We start from the raw sequence: 27,426 nt of genomic DNA, 5'->3' as shown, positions 1-27,426 counted from the left end.
AAATAACACTAATCAACACATCGCCATGCCTGCCTTTCCAGTATTCTTGATGTTTTAAGGGTTTTAGCCATCATAGGCATATAATGTCTTTGCATTAAAAAAGTTATTTTACACATGAAGTGCTTTTACGACCTCTCAATTTTATCACTGTGGACTAGAGTACAATATGCTTTACCTGCGCGTACAAGTAATGTTACACCCATTGCTACACTTCGTACACAACGTAAACGTTAGTGAAAACATTTTAGATTGTATCGCGCTGGTTACATGTTAAAACTCTTACGTATTTCGAGCAACAGTTGCAATTTCAAAGTTTCTGCTCTTTTGTTTTTCCTCCCCTTCCCCTCAAATATCGGCAGCTGATCATTTCGTACGGTTCGAATATACTGATCACACTTATCTACAAGCATTCAAGCCCAGGTGAGTACAATACATAGGCCTAGATGTTTAAAGGAAGAATACTTGCCATTGTATGTCGTTTGATACTTGCAGTCACTTATCACGGACTGTTATCCTCATTTGAAAAAAAAAAGTTTGAGTCTCTAAACCCTCTTCGCGAGTGAGCAGTTCTAAAATATACGCAGATATTTTTATGTCTTTTCCTAGGAAAAAAATATCAATGAAATCTTTCACATATTCTTTGTGTCAACATGATTGCATCTTCTATATCTTTTTGTGGAAAATTTACCTATTTTGGAGGAAAAGTGATCAAAGAAAACGAGTTGCTGATTTGAGTGAAACCGGAAAAGAAATGCTGGAAAAAATAATCAATAGTGTGTATAAGAAATCAGCTGACAAGACGTAAATTATGAGTATTTAGAAATAAGCCTGATATTCACGTGAACTGCATCTCACACGGTACATACATAAATACTCACTTTTGGCACGTGAAGATTCACGGTATCTTGCGAGAGCCATATTTAGCGTGATTTTGTCAGTGAAAAAAAAGAACAAAAACTGTTGAGTAAGTTCACCTTCTTCAAGTTGACCGGTTGACAGAAAGAGATGACGGAGCTTACGTAATAAGGCGTTAAAAAAGCAAAGAGTAGTTGGAAGGGTAGATGGTGTCAGTCATCTATACCATTATCACTTTCATTGGCTTGTTAAATGAATTTAGAGCTACATGTATAACTATAGTATGTGCAGAAAACCTCAGTAAATGAAATAAGTACGTGTATATATATATATATATATATATATATATATATATATATATATATATATATATTACATATATACATATGAAGAGCCTGCTTCCAAAGGCACTAACTCCATCATTTTTCAATGGTTTAGCGCCTTTTGGAAGCAAGCTCTTCATAATACACACACATAATTATTTTATTTTCTGCCGTTTTGTGTGTGCGCGGGTGTGTGTGTGGGTGTAGAGAAAAGGGGGAGGGAAGAGAAAGAAAAGAAAGAAAGACAGTTAGAAAATCCGTGAGAGAAGAAGGGAAGGGACATTTATGATAAAAAATACATCTGATCCGTTAGAAGTAAATAATAATGTCAACTTGTAACCATAATGATGGAATGTCATATCGTGTGTGTGTGTGTGTTTGCGTGCGCGTTGTGTATAATTGTGCATGTGAATGATAGCCTTAATGAGTCGCCAATACCATAGTACTCAGCACACCTCGCCCCTGTCTATGAGAACGGGGGCATGTTCAGATCTTTGCATATTTTATGTCCATGAATAATTTGAAGAGCTAAGCACCGTAGCGCCGCAACATCGCTACTCCGTCTTCATAAGATGTGAACTTAATGAGTGTAATATCTCCTCATTGGAGTAATAAATAGTGAGCTACTTAGAAGAGCCTCCACGCACTAGTTTGAAGGACCCATGGTGAATAGAAATAAAGATATATTGGTGAATATGTAAATAACGATAAAAACAAAGACAGAAAAAGAATCTTATTTCACACATCTTAGAAACGTCACGGCTGATATCATCTCGGACGAGACAATAAGATGAAGCAAAATGCTATGGCTCGATTATGCGAACAAAATGTGATGTATTATGCCATAATAAGAGCAAACAAGGAAGGGATCCAAGACACACACGCGCACGCACACACACACACACACACACACACACACACACATAACCATCCCAACATATTAAATTCCCAAAGGAAAAAGAACAGCGCATGTAAGTGTATGTATGCGAGGGCAGCGTGTATGGGTGAATGCTGGTATGTGATTGGTTGGTTCATGCTTACCGAGGTTGACGGGATAGTTACCCCTGGTTCGCACTTCAGGAATTATTTGCCCCGTACACCAGCTGCCATCTACTATATTCAAGCCAGACATGGGGAGGGGGGGGGCAGAATTCTGTTTCCGTCTTTGCTGCGCCTCCCCCATTGAGAGTCAGTTTTTATACAACTTCTATTAAAGTCACGCTCGGCCGTGTTTCGGTTGCGGGTCAGCGTGTCGCAGCGGATACTCTTATCTGAACATTTTCCCCAAAACCTATGCACTCTGATCTGATTTCGGTTTATAACTCACATCTATTCCCCCCCCCCCTGAGATTTTCCTTAAGAAACTAGTTTCCTTTTCCTACAGTGAGCCAACCTATACCTATTATCTGCACTGAAAAAAAAACCCCATAAAATATATCTGGTTTTGTTGTGTGAATTCGTACTACCTTTCTGGGGTGTTTCGGCAAAAACATCAATTTAATCAGAATGATATCAGTGCTCCTCCTCCATTGTCAATCTCGCGGGTCTCTTATGTTTGCCTGCTGTTATACCACAATGTCATACCAGATTAAAGAATCATTCTGTTATATACGTTGAAGTTTATTACGACGTAAGGATCCATTCTGCTTAGCTCTTATGGTAAAGGCACTGTATAAATAACCTTTTAAAAGAACGATCTGCTTGTAACAACAAGAAATGTTGAAAAGAATCAGCATTGGGTGCCAAATTTAGATTGTTCAACCGTTAGCCTTTGTTACGCCGAAAAAAAAAATAACAGAGCTGACGAACATGCACCACTATGTCTTGGAGACACAGATTAATTCCTTTTTAACACGAACGAGGCACACAAATTTTTTCATATACGTAATACAATTTGGGATAGGCCTTACCAACGTGGCCACAACTACTAACGCACATGTTTGCACAAAACACCCCTCGTACATAAACAGATGTTAAAGATATTGGTAATTGATGTTGGTCTACTTGAAGCCAGAACGTTGGCTTGCTCTACCAGCCCGGACAGGTAATCAGTTACGATGGGCAGTGGAGTGTGAACTTAGCAGTTTGATAATGAGGGGATCACTCCCCTCTTACCAGATCACCTCATGGTAGAATGGGGTTGTCACATATGCGAACGGACTTGTTTGTAAGGCGTTTAGAAACGAGTTTCGGCCCGATTGAGTTTGATAATCATGTAAATCTGATGAAGACCAGTTTGAACCCACTTTCACAATCATGTTTCTAAAACCACGTACGGCTACGGATAATCGCGGTAGTAAAAACGGTGTGACACCTACAATTGTCAAACACAATGATTGAAGGTAGAGCTCAGGTTGACTTTGGATTCACGCCGTCCTCAGTGCGTGCATGTTTCTTACAATGTACGTTCATTCCGTGGATGAATGCCATCATTTAATGAACACTTCGTAACCTAAAACGCGTTTAGGAAAACGAGTCAGAAACATGACAATAAATGAGTACTTTCGAAAGTCTGAAGCCCCTCCAGTAATGTTTACATCTGGCCTCTAGCTTCAGACCTAAATCCCCCACCCTCCTCCCAACCTCGCGTGGCGGCTGTGGATACCCCGAGATGACGGCCAGGGGTGCGCGTGTATACGCTTCAGCTACCGGGGAGCGATCACCCACCTCCAGCCCAGCTGTCCAGCTCGATTAAAATTCCAGCCAGGCGAACTCGTCAGGCCAAGCGGAACCTTACCAGCTTGCTTCGCCCAACCTTTCGGTCTCTGGACGCCCAGCATGGCGCGCACCTAGTCATTTTTTGAAACAATGAACCGGTTCAACGTGAGGAGGTTAAAGAGCAGTGTTTGGTAGAATATGCGATGGAAATGCTAAATGGGCGATGCGTTAAATAACAATCAGATGGTCTCTAATGAATATTTGATTATATGTATATAAAAACCTATTATACATATGTTATATAGGCATATGTGTATGTGTGATATACTTTTAAGTTAAGTTTCTTCTGAGCTCCGCCATCTATAACATTGCTTTAACATTATCCTGAATTCACTTGAAAAACAAACAAACAAACAAACAAACGAACGAACAAATAGATGAGATGTCTTCAAATTCTGGAATACGTCTCCCAGATCTTTAAACGATTATTCAAACTCAAATTCAAGACTATGTTCCTTCTTTCAATTATTCTGTTTTTTCTCTTGCCTGACTAATTCAATTCTGGGTTGGAATATAGTGAACATTAGACGTTCTTGTAGCGCAGTAGGATAGAATTTGTATTTATTTCTGCGCTCTAAAACGTGTTTAGAAGCGGAGATGCGAGCAAGCCTTGCACTGTGCTATTGGCATTTCATCAGAAAGGCGCTGTTCAATAAGTGGAGGGCTCAATATTTGACTTTCTTTTGCCGCAGTTTATAATAAACAACGTTGTCCAGAATGCAAACTTTTGAATGAGACTATATGCCTGCAGCGAAATTGTCTTCCATTCTGTTATTTTCATGACGAGTCTAATTTAACGATTTTTAAAAGATATTTGAAGGTTTGCTATCATCAAAAGTTAATTCTCTGTAACGGACATTGAATTTGTACTCGAAGATAGCACGCCTGTCCACGATTGATAACACAATATTCTAATCATAGGGTCATCTATTAATTTGTGTGGGCACACGACCTCGTGTTTATGTTTACTTTTCGTTTTCTTACAGTCCACTTAAAACTCAGTTAAAGTCCAGCTGTGATGAATAAGATGAAGCCATCTCGGCGCTTTTTTTTGGGGGGGGGGTGTAGGGGTTAGGATAGTGATACTTTTGGATCGATTCGATCGATTCGATGATGTTAGCCTCGATGGTATGAGTTAATAAGACATGATAGTTATATTGCCGTGGTTTACATGAATCCGGTTGGTGTTACTGTTGATGTGTTTCCGGTGCTTTTACAAGCAACAGTTCATTTATATTACGTGGAAAATAACAATGATTTAGCCTGCAATTGTGTCAAAGAAAAAAAAAATAGGAAAAAAGAATGTAGATAATACGGGAGATCACAACCAAGCAAATGATGATGATTTATATGGTTTGACAATATAGCAACATTAATCTTTTACGCATGATGTACATAAACCGTTACCATCGTCCTTTCTGATGGTTGTTTTTATATAAGACGGAATCAGTTCATCGAAATTGTGTCACGCAAAATGTGACCCCTTAGTAGATTACATAAAACCTGAGAGACTCGGTGACGAGTAATAGTTTGTCATGTGTAACTCAAGCCTCTAACGTATCAATAGACCGACTGCATCGCTTTTTGTCTTCCGGCGCGTAGGAGAAATGCGACCGTTTTCGACCGTGTACGGACGGAAATGACGGCTCTCATTCCACTGTGAAAACACAGCGGAATCCGAGCCGATCTCCCACAGGTTAGGTGATCGGTATCGAAATGCGGTTAAATCGATGCCAATTAGGGTGATCGATAGCGAGCTAGGGTAGCATAACAAACACACGGTGACGTGTAACCCCCTCCCCGATGGTGCAAAACTGTGTCTGCAGTGTATAATGGCGTACAAATTGTATAAACTGACTCTGTAGATTGAAAGCTAACATCCCAGCGGCCAGGCATTCTTAATTCATTGAAGCTTCTTTCCCCCCGTTTTTTTTTTCTTCCAACTTGTGACTAATCGAAACGTAAGGTGCTGAATGAATCATGGTTACGTTTACCTGAGGTCCCCCGACAGTCTCTGACTTGCGAATTTGGTGTGAAGTCTTACTCATTTTCTCGTTTGAATTTTGATATGGGTACGTTTTATGCAACAGTCGTGGTCAACAACTTTAACGAACGTAGTAACGACTTTACTACGGTCTCGTGACCGAATTGCACGGCAATCACTTGTGTAACGACAAAACAAAGAGGAGATTGCCAGAATATTTCCTGCTGTTTACTCGCCTATTAGTGCCGATAAGATTTACATAAATCAGCATTTGGTCGAGGTTCAATTTTCTATTTTACATAGAATTGTCGCTGTATAGTAATAGAGGTATCATGGGCGGAAGGAGAGGGGAAATATGTTACCACGCATCACAAGAATGGCAAAAAGGCCTAACAACATTGACAGCAATGACTTACTATTCTTATTTAACTTTAGTACTTACACACGGAGGTAGATTTCCGGGTTCGTCTGAGAATAATTATTGTTTTTGCGGTCAATTCGGCTAATATTTAGTTCATGGCACTTGCTGAAAGTTTTTTTTTAATGCTTACCTTGATCTCAAGGTTGGAAGAATTTCATGTACATGTATATCATGTAACTTTTCCAACACCTTTTATCTAAATGCACTCGGATTTAGTTCAATTTATATCTGAAATTTGCCATGAAATTATAATTTATAGTTTTGTTGTTTGAGAATTTCCCTAGGGGCCTACATGTAAAATGTCTACTACTACTACGACTACTACTACTACTACTACTACTACTACTACTACTACTACTACTACTACTATTACTACTACTACTCGGTACTACTACTACTGATTCGAGGGCATGTATTAGCTTTAGCCCATGTCATGTCGAGTTCCATAAACGAAGTTGGGCATCCAAACCTGTCTATCTAATGGCTCGGTCACACATACCATTAAGAACTGCTACGAACGCCGTACGAACGATTTTTAGACAATTTCATAAGATCTTCTTAAGAAGGCGATACGAAACCAGCGTTCGTAGACCGTTCGCAGACCGTTCGTAAGTTCGTAGCCTGGTCGATGGTCTTGTTCAAGATTTTTTCTAACTTCGTACGGAATCCTCTCTTCCAAGGCGGCCGTACGAACGTCGTACGAACATTGTAAAGAACTACGCAAGCTTTTGTAGGGTCGAGAGACAATTCTAGAAGCCTTAAATCTTTACGATGATTGTAAGAACGCCTTAAGTCGTTCATAGAGGGCTCTTACGTCTTTCGTAAGAATGCCTTACGAACGGAGATTCGTACGGCGTTCTTACGAACAACTCTTCGAGTTTGTAAGGCGTTCTTAAGGGACTCGTAAGGCGTAGGTACGAAAAAAAAATGTGCAAATGTTGAGTTTTAGGGGGTATAAAGCCAAACGCGCGAAGTTCAAATCCTCACTCTGTTCTAGGAGTTCGACCAGAAAGCATCTCTGTTAAATATGGGACCAAAAGGGAAGGCAATCAAAGGGAAAAGGGGGAAGAGGAAGTAAAGAAATGAGGGAGATGAGGATGAAGGAGCGAGAGGGGGAAAGTTTGAGCAGCTGCAGTTGTAGTCTCCTTGGCACTACTGCCATCTTGAACTACTGCCATCTTGAAGTATAAAACTTTCAACTGTTACAGAATTGTCGACAAGACACGTCAGCGTCTTTTTAACAACCCGACAGAATATGCAAAAAATCGTAAAATCTTCCTACGAATGACTTGAGAGTGCCGTGAGTTGCACGTGCGACCATCTTACGACAAAAAGAAATCGTAAGATGGCCGTAAGTCTGACGAAATAACAACTCAAGGCATTCTTACGAAGAAAGTACGAATTCTAGGGTCACTGTATAACTGAAAATCATTTCGTTTCTCTAACAGGTCTTAAGTTGTTCTTGCGAATTAAACAGCGTTCGTACGAAATTCGTAAGAAGGCCGTAAGAATTTGTGCCCCATCTACGAATCTCTACGAACTCCAGAATTTGTACGAAGTCACGGTTCTTTGTGACTGTATCTTAACATGGCTGTCCTCAGTTCATTAATGCTATCAAGGCCTGTGTCATTCTTCGGTACACTGATGAAAGTGGTTCTACTTCTTCCTACTTTGCAATTCCCTGAAATGTCTACAGAAGGCCAAAGAAGAAAATAAAACACAGTAATGTTAGTAATCACATGAGCAGGGAGTAAATTCTACTGTTGATACTGGAAGTTATACTGTTTTGGGTTATCCAGATTTAATTTTCTGTAATCCTCCGTTAGAGGGATGTGAATTAATGACATCATTTTCCCTGCTAATGAATATCATTTATACGTGCTTTCGATCACTATTACTGTTTTGGCCGAAAATTTGTGAAATCTGAAATTCCATCTTTATTGTATTCGGATGAAACTTCGAATCTACGCCTGATTTACTTTACTCTATTGAATAAGGCCAACTTTGATATACAGCTGTACTAAAAGGCATTAAAGAGACTACAATACAATGTTGGCTAGTATTGATTCATAACACCCTGATCATCACTTGACTTGCATGTGTCCCTTCGATGTCTTTTGTTAATCATCATAAGTTATAATTAGTAACACTGAAACGAGTTATGCTTAACCTATAGGGTATGGTGCATTGCCATATATTTCTTCTTTTTTTGCATTGCAATACATATTAATTTTCTTTTGTTTGAAATATTAGTACTTAATTATTGATTGGACAGATGATGTCACTGGCAAAATCTTGGCTTGTAAGGTTTTATGTGGACGTATCCTAGTAATCTGGAGATATATATGTATGTATATATATATATATATATATATATATGTGACCCGCTACAACTAAAGGATCCTAAAGTCGCTGACGGGTGAGCCGAGAAAATCGGGTTTGAAGTCAGATCATAAAAATGCGTCAAAACGTGCAGATTTCTGTTTTTGACATAATTTTGTAGTCTAATGTATCATCTATCATCTGCTGAAATTTTGAAGCTAAATGATCAGAGGAAAGGCAAGAAATTAGCGTTTTCCTGGGCCATGATTTTCCGACTTCCCACGGAACAGAAACGTGTCCGAAGATTTGGATTTAGCGCCGCTGCTAGACTCATCTCCTAACAACGAGGGAGTAATCTCATTGGTCAGTGCGTGGCATCCTGATTACTGATTGGTCGTGCGTAGATCGCCGGCGCTAAGCTTGAATGAACATCGCTGAGGTTGCTCGGAGCGTACCTTCTATTGTCAATTGGTGAAAACTGTCTTGCTTCCCCTTGATCATGATAGCGTCGGAAGGAAAACTTTGAAGGCGGTTTTCTCGAAACTCTGGTTTCTTAAACCACTCAACATGCGCTAATAAAATCATCGATATCTCCGCAACCAAGTACTTTTATGAGTCATGTTATAGTATGACATTAAAGTGGAAGAGTAAGGGAATAATGTCATGTCATTTTCAGAAAATTGTCTTTCCCCGACTTTTGGATCCTTTTGTTGCAGCAGGTCACATATATACATGCAAACATATATATATATATATATATATATATATATATATATATATATATATACAGTGTATATATATATATATATATATATATAATAAAAGAAAAACTTTTATAAAATACATAACACCTAATAATTTTGATAGTCACTTGACTACATGGGTGATGTTGAGGGTGTCATAAATCAACAAGAGTCAAAGTGCATTTTCATTGCATATCTCTTTTTAGTTACTGCAGAGAGTCCTTCCGTGGCAATGGCATCATTGTAGCGCCGTCTGCATCACAGCTCAGACCAGAAGCAAGAGCGTAAAAAGTGCTCAAAGACCCGCGCCGACTACCCACGACTACCCACAATTTTCAATTGTTTGTTGGTACAACGTACATACCAACAATACAGACGCCCCCTCCTGGGGCGTGTCCCTTCATAAGCATGTGTGTATATTGTTTTTGCATGCAAGGAGACTAGGAGAGGCGCGTTTTCGTTGATGTGTACATGCGATTTCAATCATACCGCATCCTCTACAAGCCACTGATTAGGCTGCAGTATGATGAATCAAGGGCCGAGAGGGTCTCAGTATGTACTCCCCGGTTTTGAGGGTGCCCTACATCCGGAAGTGCGGCAACAAACAAATCATCAATATCACTGATATAGTATCGAGAGCTCTGCCCTTCCCCTCCCCCCTCCCCCTCCCCCTCCCCCTCCACTCCTTCATCTCCTCTGGAACCGAAATTGATCACGATGAGAGATTCCAATACCGGCCTCTCGAAGGGTGCAGTCACATCCCTATCGCTCCCTCCTTCCCTCTCTCTGTCCTTTCCTTTTTCCGCCCCTCTCTCTTTTCAACTTGACATTATGACCAGATTTGGCAAATGGCATAACATAGTAGGACAAATCCCGCGCTTTGATGCCACAGCCTATCGCATAACATCTGGAATCTTAGTGGCGATTTGAGTGTCATCAACGCGCTGAGGACTTATTGCGCTGACATATCAAAGTGGTTGAGGAAAAAGACAGAAAGAAAGAGAGAAAGGGATGATTCATAGATAGATTGGTAGATAGATACACTGATAGATTGATAGATAGATAGATAGCGGGTAACTTAAGGGTTATCGATCTAGTATCAATGCAAGGTATACCCCGATGATTCAAACGATTTCAAGGGATCTCGATTTCTCGCCAAATCACACGCTTGTCTCAAATATCGCCAGAGTGCCACCTACGCGCGCACTAACCTACTTCACGAATCGACCCAGATTAAAGTTCCGCAGCGGTACATGATGCAGTACACGCTGAACATTGTCCTTCCAGGAATATTGCCCATGCAAGCGCCTTCCCCAAGTCCGAATCAACAATCACTGAATCTAATGATATTACCGTTCGGCGCGAATTTGGCGCGAAAACAAAGCATGATGAAATTGTCTTCCGCACACTGTTTAGACAGTGGAATTCCCACTGATAATAAATTCATCGCTAACCAGATTATTCCCTAGACTGTTTGGATAACTTTGCCTACATTCAACATTTCAAAAGGAAATAAGCCTTTTATATTAAATGTTTCTTTCGATTCTTTCTCTTCAGGGTTTTGAAAAAAAAAAAAGCTTGCTTTTCCTTGATGTGAAGAAAGTAGTGTTTAAATGACAATGTGCATGAAAATCATATCTTATTTAGTTTCTTCTTTGTTGAAATATGAAGCTAAGCAATGTACAAAATATAGAAAATATGAAGCTGGCCTTCATTGCAATAAAGCCAGCGATTACAGTTTATGAATCTCCAAGCGATTTGCCATCACTGTAATATGAAAGGCAACAGTACTCGAAGGAGCATAACATGCCTTGTAAGGTTATGCTAAATGGGAATGTATATGAGAGAAAAAAGAACAGCAAACAAGTGAAGACACGATTGATTACTTCCAAACCCTTAATTACTTTTAATATCTTTTTTTTTTTCACTTCTCTCTATTTCAGGCATCCCCTTCTCTGTCGCTGGTATTTGTTCTTTTACGATCCTATGTAAAACTTGGCACGATTTACTGTATATGTATAACTACAGGCTGACAAGATTTTTTTTTCTACCGTATCTTGCCATCAACATGCTCCCACAGTTTCAATTCAAATTTAGAATCTTCTACACACTATGTTACTTCGAGGCCGTCATCCCACTTAAGCACACTGTTTATTGAACGCAATCTCCTCCACTTTTACCTTGAAATGATTATGTTACTCTTTTATATACAGGTATATTATTTCTTTCATGAACCTGTATAGATATCTCTATGATTCTATATCATTAGTTTGTTTAGTTTTCATTTACGTTGTCATATCATAGTTTATTGTCGTTGATCTATTACTTTTTTTGTTTTATATGTACAAGTGGACAATTAAAACAAACTGAGGTGAACTGAACTGAAAAAGATTGCCCGTTTCTCGACGCACAATGTGACACCGTTAAATCGTCTCAAATTACCCACAAATACCCTTCCCTTCATACGGGCCCACTTAACACTTAAGAGACATTAGCACACACCCAACAACGATGGTGTTACACATGTCATGTACTCGAGGAAGAAAACATAGACAAAAAGAAAACAAAGAAAACGAAATCAGGTTAAAGGATGTAGAAAAAGACAATAACTTTCTGCCCAACTACGACTCACACTGAAAAAGGAAAATTAATCGTGCGTGGAATGAAAAAAAAAATCAATCCGACGCCTTAGATTTGCGCAAGTCAAGAAGTCAGTTTGAAATAGTCTGATGCAAACAATTAGCTCATAAAAGTTTACTATTGATCGATTCTGGAATCAAACTGTCAGACCTAATGTGATATAATTTAAGAATAGCATCGCCTATATGACATCGCGACTCCGAAAAAAAATGATAAAAACGCAGCATATTTTCCACTTCCTTTCTAGTCTGTGTACCCACACGTCACGGCAAGGCACTTGTCTCCTGTGCCATTATTGCATTACTGTTTCAGACAGAGTCAAAACGTCGCGCTGAATTGCATGTTTCCTCACTGTCCAATACAATGATTTGTGCCCTATATGCTCATCGTAGGGACTAAGTATCGAGCAATTGAGTTCAACTAGTACTTGACATAACCAATTTCGCCACATTTGGTCCGTTCTATTGTGCTCTCTTAAAGCCACATTCTGTTTCCTGTCCGCGGGTGGGTGAAAATGTGCCGCATTCGGTTTTCTTGAGGACTTCGTTAGCTCTGATTTAGTCAATGCCGAACTCACAAACTTGCGGCTGATCACATTTACAGGAATGTTGTTTCGATAATATGCTGCATGTTTCTCCATTTATTGGATAGTAAGAGACCTGCCCAAGACAAAGCGTAAGGCATAGCATAGCATTTCCAAGCCACCATCATATCAAGCAAAGGCTTATGTGAGGTCTGCTGCATTTTCCCCTCTGAAATTCCTTTTATTTGACATTGACTAGTCGTCATGGATAACACATATTCAAGGTCTGTTCACTTTGTGTTCTGTTGTCAGTAATTATGAAAAATAATTGTTTTGTATCGAAATGTTCAAAAATGCAGAAATAAAACCAAACGAACGCTTATTTTACTTTCCCATGCTGGCGCTAGTAACGAAGAACACAGAGACTTGCACGATCACTGATTATTGTTGGACAATTTCTTCCTTGTGAACATCTTTTACCGTAGTTACATAGTATGAACAAAAAACTGACAATGTCATTAAGGTTTGGGTGTTGTTCTGGGTAATCAGTAATCTGGTGTTGTATCTTCTTCCGAGAATCAGGAAAACTCAATCATTGGATCGATTTTTTTTAAAGTTTGTCAAAATGCATTATAGACTTAACTTTTTGTTTAAAAAAGAGCCGTGAAGCTAATACTAGTATTCAAACCATTACAGTGATTTTGGCATTGGAGATGCCAAAGGATTCAAAGTGATCGGTTTTTGCTGTTCTAAACAAGAAATTTAGAAAAAAAAAAACCTATGCTCATTGAGAGCGTGAATTAATCAGTGAATAGGTCAGCGACAAAATTGATGTGGGCATGATCCCAGAAGTATGGCTGAACTTATCTTCGGTCTACTCCCGCGCATTCAGGTTTAATTACGGGTTATGGTAGCGAACGAGAGCGGACTGTCTCCGATAGCACTACACGTTACGCTCTCTCTCTTTTATCGGTGGTCCATTAATAACTGAATCGAATTCGCCCCGCCAGCAAAATGGGCAGGGAAAATTCACCAGCTCACTTCGCGCTATCCTAACGCGTCAGATCTAATGAGCACTGTTAAGGGGGAAAATGGGGAATAGATTACGTAGGTGAAACCGTCTCCGTTGGTTGTTTTTTTTTTCCAGTCTCTTTTTCGTCAGAAAGCAGTTCATGGCTCTGCAATGTAACACCATGTGGAAATGGCGAGACATTTTTTTTTTTAACTTCGATGGACAGAATTGATGACCGTTGCATAGCCAACCCATCAAACCAAATGTCGCCTCTAACGTTGAGTAGGTGTCGGGTCGCGATGTGATCGGGTGGCTTCGGAACAGACATGTCGCTATTTATTGGAGGGCAATATTTTGGGGGAACAAATGAATGCCTGCTTACATGCAAGCACGCGTGTGCTCGCGTGCCTGCAACTTACTTCTGCAATGACTTTGGTGTTGGAAGATGATACGATCTACATTGTTTTCTTTGCTCTTGTTTTTTTTTTCTCTCTCTCTTAGGACTCGGTTTTCTTGATGTCCTACATCGAGATATGCTCTCAATCAACATGTATTGTTAAACAAGTTCTTGCAACCCGAAGCTCTCATTGGCGCTAGGTTTCCCCCTGGCCATAATTTTCGTAAAATACACTGTTATTCCTCTTATCAAATATTCAGGATACGTATTGCTATCCATCACCCACCAAACAAACATCGATTGTTACGTTTTATTTCTCCTGTTCTCTAAATGACGTCACGTTCTGAAATAGCATTTCAGGAGGAAAATCTGTATATTATATCCAGCCCTGTTATGATGTCCGCTCCTCGTCTAGTCGAATTACCCCCCTCCCCTCCCCCGGCCCATACACACACCAGGTCATCTTCATCAGATATGAACTAATCATGAAATTGATGCATTCCCTTCATACGAGACAGGCAACGGTTACTTTGACTTGCAACAACATGCTTATAAGATTTAGATACTGAACGGTCAATATTTCTACATTATGTCTGTCCTGTTGTAAAAACTTCGTGGTATTTTTCCCCAGCAACCCCACCCACTTCCCCTCCTGCCCCCTCCCAAAAAAAAACCCAAACAAACTAAGCAAACAACCCAACAAAACATGTCCTTATTGTATATCTTTCATCATACCCTCTCATGGCTTCTGCGAGTGTGTATATATGTGTGTGTGTGTGTGTGTGTGTGTGTGTGTGTGTGTGTGTGTGTGTGTGTGGTGTGTGTGTGTGCGGTTGTGCGCGTGTGTGTATGTGTGTGGGCGTGTGTATTTGTGAGTGTGTGATTAAAGGCGGTTATTTCAATTTATGTAGAATCGCGGGGAACCACGACTACATAATTATGATTACAATAGCGACTAAAATAGACGTTTACAACACTTTATCATGTCTTGATTAAACACATCACTGTGCATAGTCGCACAAGGTGTATAAAGCTGTTGTATTGGTTTTCCTCTTATGATATTGCCGCTTTAAAACAACTTGAAGAAGAAAGAAACTGGAGACATTGAGAGGGATGCAAGGACATGGGACAAGCGATTTCGGCTCCCAACTTGAAACCTTAAATCATTAAAATTTGTCATTCATCGGTGCTGTGATGCGCGAAATTGGATATAACCCCGAAAAGGTGGATGCCACCTTTAAAGAGGTGTCAAAAACTTTGCTGAGGGCTGTGAGGCTGCCAGGCGGACGGAAATGTTTGTGTACATTTTCAGCCACCGCGGTGACCTGCGGCGTATCGTGACGTTGTAGACGTCGGATGTGATTTGTCTGTCGCGAAACTCGAGTGCCCTGGCAGATGTGGAGGAGGGCGGGTTGGGAGTGGTGAAAATGTTACCATGGTTCTTCTAACGAGGCAAGTGGTTGTTGAGCGTGACATGTTCGAGGGATATCGTGGGGTTATGCAAGTCACATGTGGGAAGTGGTGGAAAGCCACGCGCCTTAACACATACCCGCACACCATCACACACAAATACTATTTATAGCAACAACGCAAGAACATATTTCACTCCCCCACCTTCCGACAGTGATATGAGAACTTTACGAACTTTACTTTCGAACGTCACTTTCGTGAAGAGAAAACCAGTAGGGCATAAGCTGACCTATCACTTGGTATTCCTTGCAATTCCGCTCGAGAATCCAAAGACTACTCAGACATCACTTTCCCTGGTTATAACCAGTATAATACCTAATTACTATGGTTGCTTTTAGAATGATGTGCCGTGAGTAGTGCTAAGACAAGTATGGCTTGATCTAATACCAGTTATATAAGACAATACTGCAACCCAATAGAGTAGGACGAGTTATACAATCTGCAACAGATTAACCTATCGTCTATGTACGTACTGCCGAAATATGTAAAGGAAATAAAGTCAAGGAAATTTAACGAGCTGATTGCATGTCTTATTTAGAAAATTGAGAAGAGAATCATAGCGGGACCAAGGGCAAGGTTGAGTCTAACGTGTTCTTGGAATTGTTGGATGTTAATCCTTGTAATATTACATTTGTCATTCTGAGTGATTTGCTAGTAAAAAGAGAGAGCAGTCTAATGGAAGTCGGAGGCACTACCACGCGGTAAAAGAAAAAGAACAGACGGATCGATCTCTGCGCATGCGCTTGTTTGCCTAATGCGCGCTGATTTGCATCGACTGCCGAAGGTTGCTTTCATTTACCACCATATTTCATTCACTTTGTCAACACTTTGTTCGTTGGGTGCAACGCGGGGCCACTACTGCATCAAGGCAATGAAAAAAAATATTGATCGTCACGAAAGTTATTCATGACGAGCTAAGTAACTCTCGCGACTTTCCGCCGACGAATATCTCACAGCTTAGATATGCAATGGTTTGTTCTCGGCATTAAAAAAAAATGCAAAAAGTTGTCAAAGTTGTGTTATTTCAATAGACCTGTTGGCCTGAAGCCGGGACAGGGTAATTATGAATGAATGGAATAACATAAAATAGGACACACGGAAACTTTCAGCTAATACATGTATATAGGTTAGAAACGTAAGGCCGTCTCCACGTTGCTGCTCTTGCACTCGAAATAAATGATTAAGACAGCGAGACCGAAACGATTTTGACGGTTTTCATGATGATTGTAACGTTACCACGTGATGAACACAAAGAAACGATTTAAGCGATCAAGACACTGAAATATAGCGTGTCCACCGAGTTCCTACTTCTAATCATCTGGTGATATTTTTCTCAGACATTGTGGAAAAAATGAGTATTCGTACAGACATGACAGCGATGTCATGTAAATTGGCAACCATTTCGTTTCTGTATGTATGTGTTTGAGTGTGCGTATATGTTTGCGTGTTAGCAAAATAGCTCATGACAAGCCTTTAGAGGTGTTCCAATGCGTGAACCCGAAAGGATCGAATTGCCACATGTGAAAAGTGAAATGAACAACAACAAAAGACCCACAAAAAACAACTTATCTGTCTTGTCACGAGTATAGTAAAAACCGGAGAAGGGAAATATGTTTTGACATGAGCTTTGTTAAGGGTAACAGACGGCGAGGAGACGACTTGGCGCCACTTGGGATGTTCCATCACGTTTGTTGTATTGGTGTACTTTAGACTGCTGCTCCTCCCATTGAAAGCATTCCACTCTCACTAATGAAATTAACTCCTCAATTTTATCCTCCATAAGCGTTGTTATACGTCATAACTATTGTGTTCGGAGTGACGTAGGTGAAACAAGAACGTTACCTTAGGAAAGCTGCGGACAATTAAGTCTATATCCAATTACTATTCAAGTGAAGTGATTGGACAAAAAAGATACAATTACAGTATTCATAAAACATTAAAATTATGATATGGTTACGATATATATATATATATATATATATATATGTATATATATATATATATATATATATATATATATCCCAACCAAATTTCAAAATCTATGATTGTTGTCAAGTTTCAAGGTACTCGGTTTTCAAGAAGTGGGGGTAAAATAAAGATGAATTTAAATCTTAACAGGGGGTGTTGCTACGATGTTTTTGAATTGACCTGTTGTATTTAAAAGCCATTTCGAAGCTGATGTTCGGAAAACTGTGTTTATCTGTTTGTTGGCTTTTTCTACCTTTGGGTTTTTGGAAGTGGGATACGTCATGGTAAAGATTACAGGTTTGAAAGTTAAAAGAATATAGAAATGTATAAAGTTAATCTTTCAAAGATTTTCGTGGCGATGGATCGGATTAATGTATCTACATCAGATCCTCATCATAATTCAGTGCATGGATATTTTACACAAAAGAATATTAACGATATGTTTCCCTCTAATATGTCTTCCGTCTACCCGATATCAATGTACTTTATTGTAATGCCACATAAGTAATGAAATATACTTAGCTAATCTAAAGAATAGCAGATGCGACTGATATGGAAATCACCTAGCAACGTACCATTAAAGGAAAATTTTTAAGTTCTCCACATAAGATATTAATCTGCTTGACGCCAAAGAGATGTTAGGGATGTTGAAATTCATGTATCGCTATATTTAGGACGAATGCGCCGAGACAGCGTTCAAGATGTATATGGCTTTTACGACTTTAATGTAGTTGCCGGCGGGCCCATTACTTTCCCGGAAATTCTAACCATATTCAATATCAAATCTTCAAGCTCACTTTGAGAGTCATATTATTGGTTATCTTACGGTAACTGAACAAAAATCGTGTAATTTGCGCAAAACTCGTGACAAAAGAGAAACAACTCTTGCTTGCAGGTTTCCTCATGGATCTGACAAAAACGCGGAGACGACGGAAAAATTACGAGAAATGTTCCTTGTCAAGTTCATTATGCAGCGTCTGGCCCTCATGACATTGCATGAGGAAGCTATTGTCTCTTTTGCGTAATTTCTACTTCAGAGACGGAATTTCTTTTTCTGGTCCATTTTGGGCAAAAAAAAAGACAATCAAACAAACACACAATAAGAATATCAGAAGGAAATAAAAAAGAAAGAAGAAGGCACACTTGAACTTGATGTTAATGCATAAACGAGTCAGATTGTAGTGTTATTGCAACGATCATTTTGCTCGCTGCAAACTTCGGATGCTGTTAAAGGGATAGTATAGTATTGATTGAGGTGAGGATTGGGCTTTTAACTTTTTGTAAGATACCAAGAAACCACTTACGAGATAGCACAGATCATACCATTCTAAGAGGAATTCAAAGTTTTTTCGATGAAAATCTGTTTTGGAATAGCTGAGACATCCAAAAACAAAGTAAAACAAAGTGATTGTAATACAAGGTGGGTCGCACCTTTTATTAGGATTGCTCTGTATTGAATATCTTGGCCATTTCAAAGCCAGTTTTCATCAAATAAATGTTGTGAATTCCTGCTGGAATTACATGCTCTATCACATTTTAAAAGAGGGTTTTCATTATCTTACCTAAAAAATGTTAGAAACCCGGAGTTAGGTCTCAACCAAAACAATACAATCCCTTTAAGTCATATTTTATTGGGGGGGGGGGGGGTGAGCAGTGATTACCATTATCGGAATAAGGCATGATTATGCAATAACCGTATCTCATATAAATCAGTATCTAGTCTAATGAGACATGGTTTAATGAGAAATAAAAATCCCAATTACTCTTTAGAAAATGGTCCCAAAGATTAATGTGGAAGATCATTTCCGAAAAAAAAAACTTTACTTCGACAGAGCACAGCTGAGTTTGATGTAACAGTCATTTTAGCCAATTATTATGCTGTCTGTATAATAACGAGGGTAACATAAGACTTCTACTTTAGTTGTTCTCTATCTTATGAAGCTATACACAATACTTCATCCTATTCCAAAGGAAAGAGATACAAAAAGAAAGAAACACAGTTTCATCAAATACTAGGCTGTGCATTGTGAACCAAACGTCCTTGCCATAAGAGAGTGGGTCTACTTGTTGTTATTGGCGTAAATCACTTTTATGACGCATGTAGCACAGGAAAATGATTGACACATTGTTCATTGTTATTGTATCATACGATGTTCCTGCAAGTGGGTGTCGTGTTGTTGTTTGAATTACTGTGATTCTCATATAATCCGCCAGTGTTATTAAACCTCGCGAGAAACAGGTGTTTTTAACTCGCGTTGCAGGCGAGATTTTGTTTTTTCATTAAATGTTTAAATTGCCTTATGCATCGAGAGTATATGAAAGAGAGATATCGATAAGCGCAAGCTAATGAAGCGTATATTGCAATGTCTTCAGTATATCTTATTTATCGACTTTCAGTGAGAGTACACCCACGAGAAATGCTTTTGTGTTTGTTTGTTCGGGTTCTTTTTTTAGAGTGAAGCTGCACGCTTAGCTGTACAGAGCGTATAAAAAAAGGTAATCCAACTTTGAAGGGCTACTATTTTATAATTGTCAGCTATGGAGAGCGCAATGTTAAATGTGAGGAAAGGGGAACTCTTCTTCTTTCCATTGGTACCTAGTTATGTTGACAAATGTCATGCATGACTGAGCACATTAACTTTAAAGGCACCAAGGACAAATTGCACTATTTCCAAGTTCGTGTGTTATTGTGAAGGAACAGTGAATGTCTCATTGCATGAGTGAGATCTGTCGATGAAAGGGGTCAAATCATCAGGCCAGCCTGCACGACTGCAAGTTCATGCGTAGGATTTCTTCTAACATTTTATGATTCATAACTTTCAACACTGCCACGTTGTCGATAACTTGGTCCTTCCCATAAAGGCTAAACATTACCCATTTTTCTCTTTTCACATTTAAGACATGGTTTGTCGCTGCGAGCTATGTGTTGAATATGAACAGAGAAAATGGACTGTGTGGGTTGGTCTCGTTGGGAGTGACCAAGTTATCGGACAGGTGGCCACGTTAAAGGTTATGGACCATAAAATGTTAGGAGAAACCCTAAACACAAACCTTCAACACAAACCTGCATTCATACAGGCTGGCCTGATGATTTTACCAGTTTCATTGACCGATGTCATCCATGCAGTGAGACATGCATTGTTCCTTCACAATAACACGCGAACTTGGAAAAAGTGCAATTTGTCATTGGTGCCTTTAAAGTTCATGTGCTCAGTCATGCATGACATTTGTCAACATAATTTGGTATCAATGGAAAGAGGAAGAGTTCTCTTTTTCTCATTGCGTTCTCCATAGCTGATAATCATAAAATAGTAGCCTTCCAAAGTTGGATTACCTTTTTTTTTTATACGCACTGTACAAGTCCGTGGAGGTAGCATGCACTGTACCATGCATGTGTGCAGTGTCGCGTGCATTCTCGGAAAGAGCCTTCAAATTGGGCATGCGTAGAATTGAACATTGCAGGTCTATATTCGTATGATGGTATTTCCTTCGTTGAGTATATGTAATACCTTTGCTTTTGCTGCTTTCTATACGAACACCTTAATGGAAGAGGGAAACATGGATGCAGCCCTAAAAGTTTGATCATAGGATCAGACTCAATGTATACAAGTCATGGAATTGCCGATTTGGTTGATTTATTTCGCAAAGTAGTGAACAAACAAGATGAGAATAACATGGCCTCGCAAGACTTCAGTTCTCTTTTTAGACCTGGACATTCTATGATTAGGCCCGTTTCATCGGGAATTATCACGAGAGTCGCGGGTTGACCTTCCCTTCCTCATACTGCAACCAAAAATCGTAACGTTACATTATGACGCTTCCCGCCCACTTCCGTACTCTTAACAGATCTTCGTTGACCCGGATATTGGTGCTATTTCGAAACACGTTGGATCCCTAGAGTTGTTGTTTTTTGCACCAAAATGGCCGATGACTTAATGAACGGAGCCACTTTGTAGATTTATACACTACCACTCCAATATGTCCTACATCTGAGTTTATAGCAGAAAGACACAATTTTCCAGAAAGGTTTAATTAGTTGGGAGGATGGCGGTCACTGCTGGAGGCAAAACATGCTCTCCACAAATGAATTCCTTTTGAAGCTTTCTCGCATTTCAGTTGAAAACTGGAGGAGCGTTGCGCGGCGGGGGCTATGGATCGAGCTCGTCAAAGCAAGTCGAACGAGAGATCGCAACGAGCGGCTGCCCAGAGCAACAACAACAACCCGGGAAAGACAAGCTGGTGATACGTGTATTGATCCCTTGGTTTGCGTCCTTCGACGAGACTTCAAATCCCCTGAGACGCGCATTCCTGCCTTACGCGAGCACCTGAGCGCAAAACCCCGCGGGGGCTGCTGCTACGAGTTTCCGTCGGCCTCGGACAAGGTATTTCCATCAAACGAGATTTCGCTTTCGCGACCGTTGCAAGGTATTGATAGTGGCGTCTGGAAGAAGGGGCCCCCTCGTGAAAGAAGAAACGCCCGCACGGTTACTGACCTTTTGGTAACGGATTTTTTTGCCCACATGTAGTAAGCTTTCTTCCGGGTATAATGAGAGTTCGGCGTTTCGTAACCGTATAGTAGCCGTTCTCCTGGCATGTCGTACTATTTTCCATCCGTCTCCTATTGTGGATTGAAGAAAAAAAAAAGAAAGATCTTCACACGCTGTTTTGGGGCAGATGGCATTGCCAATCTCAAACACCTGTTTGCAGTCTGCCATTGAGATATTATAGGAAATTCGTTGAACTCTTTGTTTTTAATCTTTGCAGGAATTTTGATCCTAAGGCCTGATGAAAATGCCCTCGAGCAGGAAAAAAATGACAGAAAGACAGCGTACTGAATACAGAGAGAGAGAGAGAGAGAGGGAGGGAGGGAGAGAGGGAGAGAGACGACGATTGTTACGACACGAAGATTGGGACGGTACGGAGATGAAGAGAAAACACTATTACCTTGAAGATTCCTACCCAATATCATGTCGTCTTGTCTCAGGTGACAAGTCGAAAAGTTCTGATAGAGCAACGAGGGGAGGATGGGGGGGGTATTTAAATTCCAGGAGGATTTAAGTAATCCTTCTATCTGTCGGTGCATTAGTATTCATTTTTGGGGAGTCAAAGTGTCATAAACTTACTGTAAATGCCATAGTTTACTACCGTATCAAGAATTTTCTCCTTTTTAATGAACGTAGTAATAACTTCAGTCATAACATTTCAGAGTACCTGTTCGTAGTACATGCTTTTCAGTCCGTGGCATCCACGAGTGCCGGCATTGGTTGTTTGTTACTTGACTGATAATTTTTGAACGAAAACAACAACAACAACAACAACAACAACAACAACAACAACAAAAAAAAAACCCAAAACGTTCTGGCTGAAAAAACAACAACAAACAATTGTATAACTCTAGGCATACTATGTTAGATCCCACCCCTCCCTCAGTTCAGTATTGCGGTGTGATCACAATTTGTATATATTTCGTTGCGTTTCCCGCATGTACCATGCATCACCTGTGGTTACAGATTGCCAATGCATATTTAGATTTCCAAAATACCTTATATAAAGCAGCGGCTGCCTTGTTCTCAAAACTTTTGTCAGACATTTAAGAAGCGAAACAAAATAAACATTAGGCATCGATAACAATTATTGGCATCAACTTTGTGCGCTGTGTGCATGTAATGGATTTGAAGCGGTTGAGCCTTGACTCGTTGCCGATCGACTTTTCATCATGATCACTGTTTGCGTACTTTAGCATCATGCAGTCTAGACATGCGGGTCATTGTCTAAGTCATATGTCCATAGCAAGACGATTCGAATGCCGCACATGAAGAAAGAAGAGTACTTGAACAAGAATATGGACAAAGCAATGTATTTTCAAAGCGAAATAAGCGTTCGGACGAAAATCCAAAGTCGTACTGATTGCGCCCGTTTAGCGTAATGATCCTAACGAATGCTTTCATCAAATCACGGCAGACTCTGCCTTACAGCTGATGCAATGACATTTGTACACATTTTGTTGCTTTGACTCGGCCTTGGCAAGCAATGTAGACATCTTCCGCCGTCATGTCGGTCTTTAATAGTTAGACCGTGATTCCTTCTGACTTGATCTGATTTTTTGAATGACCTCTGTATCATTGGCTTATGGTGTTCTCATTTCCATGAACAATGGAATAGGATGACTTAGCAGGGATTTAAAAGTGCCTTGAAAGCCGGTATTATACGTAGGAGAAAAGTGAAGTGTATCCAAGTCCTCCGCAATCAATTCTAACCGCTGAGATAAAATCTGATCTATCCGAGCTAGCTTGAAAGCTTTGCCGATAACCAAAAGACGATAAAGGTCGATACGCCCAGGCTTTGTTTGATTCTGCCTATCCATCAAATCCCTTTTACATAATAACCTGACCGTTTGCTTTTACTTTGGAAACAAGCTAAAGCTCGATTTGGCTAAAATGAATAAGTAGAGGCATCCGCTTTCCATGCTGGCCTCGTCTCCTTAAAATGCGACTACAAGGGAAATGTGCACAAAATGTAGGGAAAATGGTGAAAGAAGTACATTGTCGGATATTTTGTGTCTACGCCAAACCATCCTTAGGCAACTGGGTCTGCATTCATTCACAACGTACTTGATATTAACCGGAACAAGACTTCATAGAAGAGATCTAAAATAACCGCTGTTAATCAATGTCTTATTTTAAAGGGGCATTCCAGACGATTTTCATAATTACACATCATGTATATAGTACATAAATCAACAGCTCCATGTATAGGTTGGTGGAATTTCTTGTGGTCTTTGAGCAGAGAAACAATACTTTGAAAAACATTAAAGCAAATTACACTGAACAATGATGATGGCATGGGAGGTTCACATTATGTCAGAAATGTAGCAGTGTAATTCAATTACAATACCGCTTGCTTGCAAGTTCACCTGTGTATAATCCATGCATGCCTTCTTCTTTTCATGCATTCTTATGGTGAGGCTGCCATGTCACCATCCTTGTTCATTGCAATTTGCTATGAATTTCGAAAACATTCTTATTCTTCATCCCAATCATCACAAATTCTGAAACTCTGTCCTCAGTATAACTAATTTATGGTTGTTCAAATGTAAAAATCTGAAAATCATCCGGAGGTCTACTTTAAGCTTTTCTCCGTGTTGATCCATACCTAATTGTCTTCTCATCGGTGACGTCAAAATCTACCTCTCAAAATTACGACTTCAACGCCCTGAACGGTCCTCGTAAATAATCTTTTAATTGAGCAATCATTTTCCCCAAAAGAGTATCCATGATTTACTCCTCAGCCAACGGCCACACCCAGATCAACCCTATCTCTAGTCAATAATGTCTGTGCACGCGACACCCCTTCAGCATCATCACTGTAAATGGTAGAATCGTGACGAAAGAATTCGAGTCGCGGGGTCTTCATCTTCTTCTTAGTATAATACATGTCTGGCGCAATGTGCTTGGTTGATACCGTTTGCTGACAATTGGCAGTCACGAGGGGTCGGCATCATTTTCTGCTGTGGGTATGTGGGTGGACCACTTTGCAGGGTTAGCATCGTTCTCGTTGGGATGGATGACTAAAGTGGGATCTTTTACGTGTATGAGTCGTGGCTAACTCATACACGGGGACGGGGGGTTCGGTATAATAAGTGAGGGGCTTTATTACTCAAGTGTCCTTTTTAGCGGCCCTTCAGTTTTCATTTCGGGTCTTTAATGAAATAAGATGTGATTACGTTATTATCCTACATAGAATATACTGTAATTTTGTGATATGATACACATGCGAAATGTTTGGAAATGAAAAAAAAAAATGAAACTTTATCCTACACTGAAACTTCCATTTAGTGGCCGATCCAAGGTACATGGAGTTTCTGTCTCCAATTGAGGGACACACAACATTGCTCAACTAGACTCAGGATAAAAATGATAGAAAAGTAATAAAACAAGCTTAGACTCGGGATAAAAATGACAGAAAAGTAATAAAACAAGCACAGAGCAATGGGGGAGTAGAAGGCTTCAAAGTAAGCAGGGTATATAGTTCTTGTAATTTAAATTGGATTAATTCTTCAACAGCTCATTATAAAAGTCGTAAGAAAAGAAAATAGGAATCATATCAAGAAATTGTTTTATTTTCATTATCACATTTTGAAAATCACTAAAAGGATCGTATCAACGCTGTATCATCTTATTCGTTTTGTTCACCGAGTTAGCGTATGAGCAGAACAAAGTGGTGCTTAAACATAAAGTGTTGCGTCATTCACCGGAATTATAGCTCTTCCCTTTTGAAGTGTCCATTGACGCGTGCTTATTACGAAATTGAAATCACAGATTTTACATCTTTACGTCAACTCTCCGTGACAGGATCAATGGCGATCAAGGAGCTGACTGGCAGATTTTACTCAGTAAGACTTAAAGCTATCCAGTGGACGTGACGCTGACAAGGATTCAATGTGTTGATATCTTTATTCCTCGGAGGAACTTTCGATGATGACTCTGCTGCTAAATGAAAATGCAGTTTTTGATTGCTTTCGTTTGTCGGAAAGACGTGATGAAATCAATTTTGATTGTCGAGAATCAATAAATTCTTAATTGGGAGATAAGATGGGAAAGCAAGTATATGGATTAATAAATAGATATAGATAGATAGATAGATAGATAGAAAGACAGATAGATAGATAGATAGACAAAGATGCAAAGAGGGGGAGGGGTTCGACAGTGTGCATCGGTTCATGCGAAACGTTTCGTGTCAAGGCATTGGCCACAGTTTCCCGACAGTCGATTGCAAAACGTGCCTCGTTTTCGACTCCCTCAGAGAGACAATAAGCTACCATTTTGGAGCTCTCTGTTTCTTTGAATGATGCATTTTCCCAATATTCTAGATATTACTTTTGACCCACATAAGATATTTGCCATGCATCAAAATTGAGTCTTCAAATGACGCTTCGGTCGCTTGTCGAAGGAGAAAGAAAAGAGCGGTTAGAATCAAACCAAACAACTCCACCCGTTGAAGTGGAGTTTAGGATCGATACAACAAACAGCCGGTCGTACGGAAACTGACTCCGAACTCCCTCATATTGTATAGGAACTGATATGGTGACGACGGTGATGAACCGAGTTGAAAGAAAAAAGGAGATGAAACGAATACATAAGGGATTTAACTGAAGACTTTTTCATTGGCATTTTGCAATTTAATAAATCCGAAGTTCTGAAAGCGTGAGTAAAATGTGTGTGTTTTTTGTCCTCTTTTTATTTCTTTTAACGAGCAAAGTACGTTGTTTCGTTCAAACGGCTGTCGTGTAAAACTATCAGTGTATTACTTCTATATTTCTTCCTCACGTGTAAGATATCTGTCATGATTGATGCCACACTTTAGCGCACCATCACTCATTCATCCATGTAAATAAGCATATTTTAAATATGAAGCTTTAGATGCCACACATTATCACTCAGACAGAAAGACGTTTAGTCTGCAAACAAGTGAGAATACATTGATGAAGGGCAATGGAATTTGACAGAGTGTTCATAAAATCAGGCAAGTTGTATATAACTGTAATACATTCAAGATTCAAAGATTCAAATTTATTTTCACTTCCATTAAATAAACAAAGAAATATGTACATTGCATGCGTACAGGATATTTGTAATAATTGCAGACTGTGATTTGACAAAGTACATATGAAAATGAGAAGCAGATGAAGAAAAAAACGCAATTATATCTTTGTGAATATATACATAAAGCGTGTAATACAAGTCAACTAATGATGAGGATGGAAGTGGAGGGTCCCACTAAGATGCAGAGCTTGTACGATATGGGACCCTCAGAAAATACACAAGAGAGCAATATAAAACAAAATAAAACGAACCGATGTCAACTGACATCAATAAAGGAAGCAATATGCTGAAAAAAAGTAATGAATACAATACACCAACTTCGGCCTTTTTATCATCTGAATGTGGTATAGCTTCATGATTTACAGAAATATTTATTTTGTGAGTCTTTCCCTTTAACGAATTATTTGTTCCGTTGCAGTCGTTAAAACCGAAAGCCCAAGACCAATTA

The 27,426-nt window shown here is 39.6% G+C and overlaps 1 protein-coding gene across 1 annotated transcript in view; it reads left to right on the top strand.

Moving 5' to 3' along the window:
- Positions 1–384: 384 nt before the first annotated feature.
- LOC139737418 (cholecystokinin receptor type A-like) overlaps positions 385–27,426 on the top strand; it is a 70,199-nt gene continuing 43,157 nt past the window's right edge. Inside the window, exon 1 of the mRNA XM_071648092.1 lies at positions 385–420. The gene's annotated coding sequence lies outside the window, so the exon portion shown is untranslated. The remainder of the gene's footprint in view (positions 421–27,426) is intronic.

Source organism: Diadema antillarum, unplaced genomic scaffold, assembly GCF_040938485.1.
Source record: "Diadema antillarum isolate AM-2024a unplaced genomic scaffold, OU_Dant_1.0 seq00000693_RagTag, whole genome shotgun sequence".
NCBI classification, from domain to species: domain Eukaryota; kingdom Metazoa; phylum Echinodermata; class Echinoidea; order Diadematoida; family Diadematidae; genus Diadema; species Diadema antillarum.
The sequence above is the reverse complement of the archived record's forward strand: the minus strand, read 5'-3'. Positions and strand labels throughout refer to the sequence as shown.